This window comes from Mytilus edulis, chromosome 3, assembly GCF_963676685.1.
Source record: "Mytilus edulis chromosome 3, xbMytEdul2.2, whole genome shotgun sequence".
Taxonomy (NCBI): Eukaryota; Metazoa; Mollusca; class Bivalvia; order Mytilida; family Mytilidae; genus Mytilus; species Mytilus edulis.
The window spans coordinates 17,464,195-17,473,021 of NC_092346.1; positions in this window are offsets into that span (position 1 = coordinate 17,464,195).

An 8,827-nucleotide genomic window follows, 5' to 3' on the forward strand; every position below is an offset into this window, starting at 1 on the left:
ATGAAATAAAATTTTTGAACAACAAAAAAATGGATTTTGAAAATAAAATAAATGGCTTATTTAAGTGTATATATGATTTTTATACACCCGTCAAAATTTTGACAGGACGTATTATGGTATACAAATGTCCGGTGTCCGTCCGTCTGTTTGTCCGTCTGTCCGTCTGTCCGGCGTAAACATGTCGCACCGTAACTTGAGAATGACTTATCCAAATTTCATGAAACTTAATATAGTTGTTTCTTATGATGGTCAAATGATCTGTATACTTTTTGGTGAAAATAAGATTTAAACTTTTTGAGTTACGGCACTTTATAACTAAAACAGGGGTGTTTTTTTTTCACATGTCGCACTGTATCTAAAAAAGGAATCTTGATTATGACTTAAAACTTTAAACACTTCTTAGTTATATTAATCTCAATATCTGTATACTTTTTGGTGATGATTCAAAATTTCATTTTTGAGTTATTGAGTATTTTGTAAAAAAGGGGGAGGGTTTTTTTTACATGTCGCGCCATATCTCAAAAACTATTTATAATTATTGCTTAAAACTTTACACATGTCTTTGTTATATTAATCTCAATATCTGTATACTTTTTGGTGATGATTCAAAATTTTATTTTTGAGTTATTAGTATTTTTGTCGAGCCTGCAACTTTTGTTGCAGAAAGCTCGACATAGGGATAGTGATCCGGCGGCGGCGGCGGCGGCTACGGCGGCGGCGGCGGTGTTAGCTAACTTCTTAAAAGCTTTATATTTTAGAAGGTGGAAGACCTGGATGCTTCATACTTTGTATATAGATGCCTCATGTTACGAAGTTTCCGTCAGTCACATGTCCAATGTCCTTGACCTCATTTTCATGGTTCAGTGACCACTTGAAAAAAAAGTTCAAATTTTTTGTAATGTTGAATTCTCTCTTATTATAAGTAATAGGATAACTATATTTGATATGTGCGTACCTTGCAAGGTCCTCATGTCTGTCAGATAGTTTTCACTTGACCTCGACCTCATTTCATGGATCAGTGAACAAGGTTAAGTTTTGGTGGTCAAGTCCATATCTCAGATACTATAAGCAATAGGGCTAGTATATTCAGTGTATGGAAGGACTGTAAGGTGTACATGTCCAACTGGCAGGTGTCATCTGACCTTGACCTCATTTTCATGGTTCGGTGGTTTTAGTTAAATTTTTGTGTTTTGGTCTGTTTTTCTCATACTATATGCAATAGGTCTACTATATTTGTTGTATGGAACGATTGTAAGGTGTACATGTCTAGCGGACAGATGTCATGTGACCTTGACCTCATTTTCATGGTTCAGTGGTCAAAGTTAAATTTTTGTGTTTTGGTCTGTTTTTCTCATACTATATGCAATAGGTCTACTATATTTGTTGTATGGAACGATTGTAAGGTGTACATGTCTAACAGGCAGATCTCATGTGACCTTGACCTCTTTTTCATGGTTCAGTGGTCAAAGTTAAGTTTTTGAGTTTTGGTCTTTTTATCTAATACTATATGCCTAGGTCAACTATATTTGGTGTATGGAAATATTTTATGATCTTTATGTCAGTCGCACAGGTTTTATTTGACCGTGACCTCAATTTCACAGTTCATTGCACAGTGTTAAGTTTTTGTGTTTTGGTCTATTTATCTTAAACTATAAGTAATAGGTCAACTATATATGTTGTATAGAAGCATTGTTAGCTGTACATGTCTGCCTGGCATGGTTCATCTGACCTTGACCTCATTTTCAAGGTTCATTGGTCTATGTTTAGTTATCTTGGTTAATGTTAAGTTTATGTGACAGTTGTTATAAAGCTTAGCTTTATACTTAGGACTATCAACATAATATCAATGATTTGTATAGAAGGCGAGACATTTCAGCGTGTGCACTCTTGTGTAAAAAAGGGGTAGGGTTTTATGTTGTGCCGTATCTCAAAAACGATTTATGATTATTGCTTTAAACTTTACACACTTCTTTGTTCTATTAATCTAAAGATCTTTATACTTTTTGGTGATTATTCAAAATTTTATTTTTGAGTTATTGAGTATTTTGTAAAACAAGGGAGGGTTTTTTACATGTCGCGCCGTATCGCAAAAATAAGTTATGATTATTGCTTAAAACTTTACACACTTCTTTGATATATTAATCTAAAGATCTGTATACTTTTTGGTTTTGATTCAAAATTTTATTTAGGTAATATTTAGTTTTTTGTAAAAAAAAAACAGGGTGGGGGGTTTCACATGTCCCGCCGTGTCTCTAAAACAATATATGGTTATTGCTTAAAACTTTCTCATAAACTATTTATGATTATTGCATAAGACTTCCACATAAGACGTCGGGCGTATCATGCGCTCATGGCGCAGCTGTTTATTTACATTTTTCTGCAGAGGCCTCAGTGGCATGCAAGTTGTTCATCTACTTTATAACTACCCTGTCAATACTGTGATTGTGAATTTGAGCCCTGCATGTTGTAGGTATGTTCAACTCCAATCTTTTTCACCTTTGCTACGAAAGGTTGGTGGTTATCTTCAGACACACTAGCTTTATCATCCAAAAAAAAACTGGCTGCCATGAAATAGCCAATATTCCTCAAAGTGGCATTAAACAAGAAAAATCAATCGTTTTTTTATTTTATATAGATTAGACTGTTGGTTTTCCCGTTTGAATGGTTTTACACTAGTAATTTTTGTGCCCTTTATAGCTTATTGTTTGTTGTGAGCCAAGGCTCTGTGTTGAAGGCCGTACATTGACCTATAATGGTTTACTTTTTTAAATTGTTATTTAGATGGAGAGTTGTCTCATTGGAACTCACACCACATCTTCCTATATCTAATCAATATATTTTGTGCATCTTTTTTTTACCTGGTCTGTCTGGTAATTTTTAAGAATTTAACTTGCAATACAAATAAAATCATAGACTGTTAAATAGGATGATTTCAATACTTAAAAGTAACATAAATAGGGCATTTGATACTTGAGTGACAGTTTATTACTCGATTTATTTCACTTGACTGGGCGGAGTTTAACCGATTCGCTCACAATAAACCAGTCTATCTAAAGATAGGTGTTTTAGGATAAACTTATCAATAGAGTGTCCAGTCATTGTTTTGTAAATTCCTTTGATGACACTGATAGGTAATTATAAATCAGTAATAATTATAACGGCAATCATCCTTATCACACACATCTTCAAATAGACTGTCCTTATGCAAATTAAAACGTAAGCTCCGCCCGATCAGTTGAAATAACATTGGTAATACCTTAGATGATTGTATATCTTTGTGTCAGGCAAAAGATTTTCCTTACAAGATAGTATTCTGAATATTTAGGGCAAATATCATTTTATTGTTTTGAGTGGCCAATAAAAACAAATGAATGTGTTTCAACAATGTTTAAGAAATTCGTTTTGAAAAAAAAAAAATGTTCACAATAAAAGAAAAAGTAGAATGAGGATAAAATTTCAGATCTTTAAACCACCTAGTTTTGAGGCTGAAAGGAGGAAGATCACACTTCTAATTGTTTGGGATAAAAAAAAAACAAACATGCCTTTATCAGTTATTAGATAATCAAATTTTAAATAATATTTTCAATTTTAGTTTAATTGAATTATAAAATTTGCTCTTTGAAAAAAAAATACAAAGGAAAGGAAATCATAGTTAATTTTGAAATCAGAATCATATGACTGGCAACAATAAGTAAGTGACCTTATACAAGTGCACATTTACATATACATGTACAAGCCTTTGAATGAAAATACAAAATAATAAATGAATTATGGTCAGCTTTGTAGGGTTCTTATAACAAGTCAGTTTTCAAACAGTTACATGATTTTTTCAACACGAAATAGGTTAACTGGGCCATGTTCAATATTGTAGCTGCTACGTAGTGCTACTTAGATTTTGACTATTGAACGTGTAGCTATAGACTAGCTACTACATAGATATTGATAGCAGCTACGTAGCTGCTACGATATTGAACACAACCCAGATATTCATTTGCCTCTATCACAGAACCAACCTTTTGTAATTAATGACAAATTGTTCTCGTCCAGAATATACATGAAATATTTGCAACTGGGTGTTAGGCAACCAACTATCAATCAATCTATCATCTTTCTTTATATGAATACATTTAGAAAATAAGAAAATTGGGGAAAAGAAATTGCTGTGAAGTTGTCTAGAAAGGGCTAAACGAGAAATAAAGTTTCGGTAAAGTTCAGTTGATTTACAGTATTTTTTGATAGTCATGTTTAGCCTCTCCAGATTTCTGTTATCCTTTTATTGAAGTATTAAATTTAAAATAGGAATGCATAAGTTGAACAAGTATAAAAATGAAAAATGTGATATAATTGCTTATGAGACAACACTCCACAAAAAGAGTTGTTTCGGAAATGGTTTTTATGGGGACTGGGAGATACTTATGATTAATAAGTATGCTGTTGTATTTTAAGGAGTTTTAAGAATCATCAAATTTTTATATTGTGCTTGGTTGGGGTTATAAACCCCCCATTAATTAATGGAAGAGCCCTATTAAGAATTTAGAATTTTTATGATGTACGTTTTTATTGAAGAACAAAAGTGTTATTTATTTTTAATTTAGCATAACTTCAAGTTGTAATTTTAATCCTTGAAAGCATCGTATAGTGCTATATTTTTTGTTTTAATGAAATTTTTAATGGCAATGTGTTTATATCTATGTTTTATAGTCATCCACAATGTGTTCTTACTTAAATGCAATTGTGTTAGATCTCTTTTGTGTAAAAGTTAACATTGTATATAAAATCACTCATAATTGTACATATGTAAATATTATTGTGACATCATTGAATAGTGTTTTGAATAAGTGATTTATCTGGAATGAAAGCGGTTTCTTTTTTGTATGAAAGTTTCTTTCGGAACCTTCCACTGTGTCAATGAAGTAGAAAAATCATACTCATTTTATCATCTAACTGTTATCGATACCGGTATTGTCACACTTTATCATACTGTATTTTACATGTAAATTCAGAAATTTCTCTGTGAATTTATTATTGCTATTGTTAAACAATAACAAAAATGTATTGATCATTACAATTTGCTGCGTAGAAATAGCACTTTCAAAATTTTAAATGTAAATTTTAGCTTTGAAAAATCTAACCCATTTCAATTTTTTCGCAAATATTTCATAATTTTTAGTAGGTATACATATATTTTCGGTTTTATCTGTTACTTAAAATTGAGAAATTAATGCAACATTTTTATTCATGCAATCAATGTGATTGAGTAACAATCACTGTAATAAAAACTTGTATTCTGATATCTAATACATTTCCTTTAATCTCAATAGTCAATCTCATATTTGTCCATTCTTCAAAATCGTAATAATAAATGTAGACAATAATTTCTAAATTTACAGTATTGTATTGTATGTCCTGCCTATGTGTGTGTGGCATTTAAGTTTATCTTGTGTGTACATTCTGAATTCGTAAAAGTTTTGTATTTACTATAAAAGTCTGATTTCCCTGTTATTGGTAAACATTAGACTCAGTCTCCTCTTACAGAACAATAACAATAAAATGTGTTTGACTGTTACCTATATTTAGAAGTGACTTGTGAATTTTTCTCTAAGGCCAATTAATAGAAGAATAAAGCAAAAAAATGTGTATTTATTGATGTTAATACTTCACTTCAGTCAAGACTGTTATTAAAACTTGGCTTTTTCTTACAGTGGAACTCGTCTTTAGAGACCACCCTTTCTGTCATGAAAAAAGAGGTCTTTATTAACAAGTTTTCTTACAAATGATGTTAAGTTTATAAAATGAAAATGAAATGTGACAGAAGAATTGTGTTCTTTAACTATATTTTCTGTCACAAGCACAGATGTCATTTAAATGATACAAAATAGTACATTTAGCAGTGATTCTCTCGTTTCCCTTAGGAGGCAGATAACAGTGTTCTATTTTAAGATTTTGGGGCATAAATATTTTAATTTGTTCCCATTTCATGTTAGTGACTACTAATGTGTTTCCAGTAAACTCCATTTGGGAAAAATTGTCAATTTATGCCTGTAAATCTTCAAAAACAAAACTTAACTCCAAATCTATAATTTTCTCCAAATCTATAATTTTTCAAAAACAATGTTCTGTATTCTGTTTTGGATTTGATTGAAGCTTGGGCATCTGACAGACCCGTCATCTTCACATTTACTTTTTATAGTTAAGAAAATATAGGTTAAAGGTTATTCAGATTTTCAGATTTGACTCTATATTGTAAATATGATATGGTCATTTTATTTTTCCCAAGCAAAACAAATTGTGCTTGTTCTACTGTATATTACTTTTTAGGAAAATTATTTTAATAAAAAAAATGTTATTATGTACTTGTAAAAATAAGTGTGTGTTAAATCATGTTCTTTTTAATAATAATTGTATTTTAGCTGTTAATGTTCTTGTTCTGTTATTGGATTGTACATTTTCTTTGTTAGCTTATTCTAAAATAATTGTTATCATTGGTGCATCATTGTTTGTTTTTTAAACTGATTGTACATGTTCATCCCTTAGATGCACATTTTATATTCATATCTTTTTTGCATATATCCACAGGCTAGTGAATTTTTATCCACATTAAATTTTTTAAAAGAAATGTACATAGTATACCATTACAAAAATCCTTTATGGATAGAAATTAAAGTGACTGATATATCTGATTTGAAATCAAAGCTTGGACAGAGGGTTTGTATTTTAATTGGATTGGAAAAAAAAGTGGTTTAATAGAACATTGTAATCATTTGGTTTTTGCCACTAAAACAACTGTGTGGTGCATCTGTTAATTTTAGGGATAGATTGAGAGTAAATTTATTGCTTTGGGTGTGGGGGGGGGGGGGGGGTATTTGAGGTGTTCAATAAAAAAAATACTTGAATAAAAAGAAGATTCCGGGTAAATTACCAATTGCCATTTAATTTTTTTTTTATTTTTTAGATAAAAAAGGGAAAATTATTGTGGCAAAGTTTCTAATTGATAAAAAAACTCGTATAACAACAAAAGAAAAATTTCAAAGTTTGTTTAATTGCAGAGAGATAAGAATCATTGAAATTTCTTTAAAAAAAATATCAGAGTAAACAGAGAGATACTATAAATTGAGATACACACCTGATAATGATAAAATATTTTCCTTGTTATGTTTCTGAAAATTGTAAATTCTTTTCATTGTCTGTTATATAATTATGAATCTTATTTTAGGTACACACCTTAAAATGATAAAAAAAATTTTTATGTATGAAATTTAAGTAAACAGTTGAAAATGATAAATTCTTTTCTTTGTGATGTATGTTATTTAGGTACACACCTGAAAAATTATAAATTCTTTTTCTTTGTTATCTGTGTAATTTTTGGTACACAGCTAAAATAATAAATTCTTTTCTTTTTCAGTTATGTATGTAATTTAAGTTACACATCTGAAAATGGTTTATTTCTTTGTGATGTCTATTATGTATGTAAATTTAGGTACACACCTGAACTGCACTTCCGTCAGGCTTGATGCACGTCTGATAAAGTTTTTTATATAAATTCTGTGATTTAGATGATATTTTCTTACTTTCATTCAGTAACAAGTTCTAAGAATTGTAAATATTTGTGCATTGTTATTTTATTGTTAATTCGCACATGTTGGTGCCGTCCCAATTGTTGTTATTGTTACGACATGCAATAGCTTTGATGAGTGATTAAAGGGGAGGTAACTTCTTCAGGCAGCTAGTACAAGCAGTTGTATGTAAATATTGTTATTAGCCATTTTGTTGTCATGTGATTTTTGTCTTAGTGCAAGATAAAGTGTGATGGTATCAACTTAATATTTTGTTATTTATTTGCCTTTTATTTCACCAGAACCACCTCAGTGGTCTTGTTGTAATGTGTCTGTTTCCTGTTCAAGAGATTGTGGTTTCTAAACCAGGCCAGATGAAAAGAAATACTTAAAATAAGTATTTCTGCTCCCTTTACGCAGGTGTCATTCTGGAGTAAGAGCAGACACTGGTCAGATCTGTGTCAGAGTGTACCAGTAGGTTGACATTTCTTCCTGTAGACAGTTTCTAAATGAAGAAGCTTGTTTAAAATCTGGTGCAAAGCATTATCATGTTCTCATCCTGGATATGCATTTGATTTGCCACTGGACATCAAACAGCCATCCAACAATCATATCCACCATTGGTTGACATACTAGAAAATGTAGGAAGACCTAGGTTATTATTTAGCTTATTTATTGTCTGATCAGTGATGATCTAAGCAAAGTTCATAAACTGTTGTAAATGAGAAGGGAAAAAAAATATAACAAAATGATTTATGAAAACAAATATGACAGACATGAACCAAAAACAAAACATGTTTTCTAAACATAGAAGCTGCTGAGAAACATAGGATTACTGCTGTCTCCTTGCATGGTCGTCTATGTCACCTATATCTAGTATGCAATTACCTCAGATTACAAAGTTTCCGTCTGTCAAATGTCCATTGTCCTTGACTTCATTTTCATGGTTAAGCCATTGCTTAAAAAAAGATTTAGTTTATTTGTCATGTGAATTTCTCACATATAAATATTATGAGTGAGAGGATAACCATATTTGGTATATGGTTTATTTGTGATACCTGCATGTCTGTCAGACAGAGTTCACCTGACCTTAACCTCATTTCATGGATCAATGATAAAGGTTAAGATAAGATGATTAGGTCTGTTTCTTGAATGCTATATATACTAGTAAGCAGTAAGCCAACAAGTTATATGTGGTCTATGGAATAACATGTCAGTCTGAAAGGTTTCATATGACCTTGGAACTCTTATTTCATGGTTCGCCAAGTTTTTGT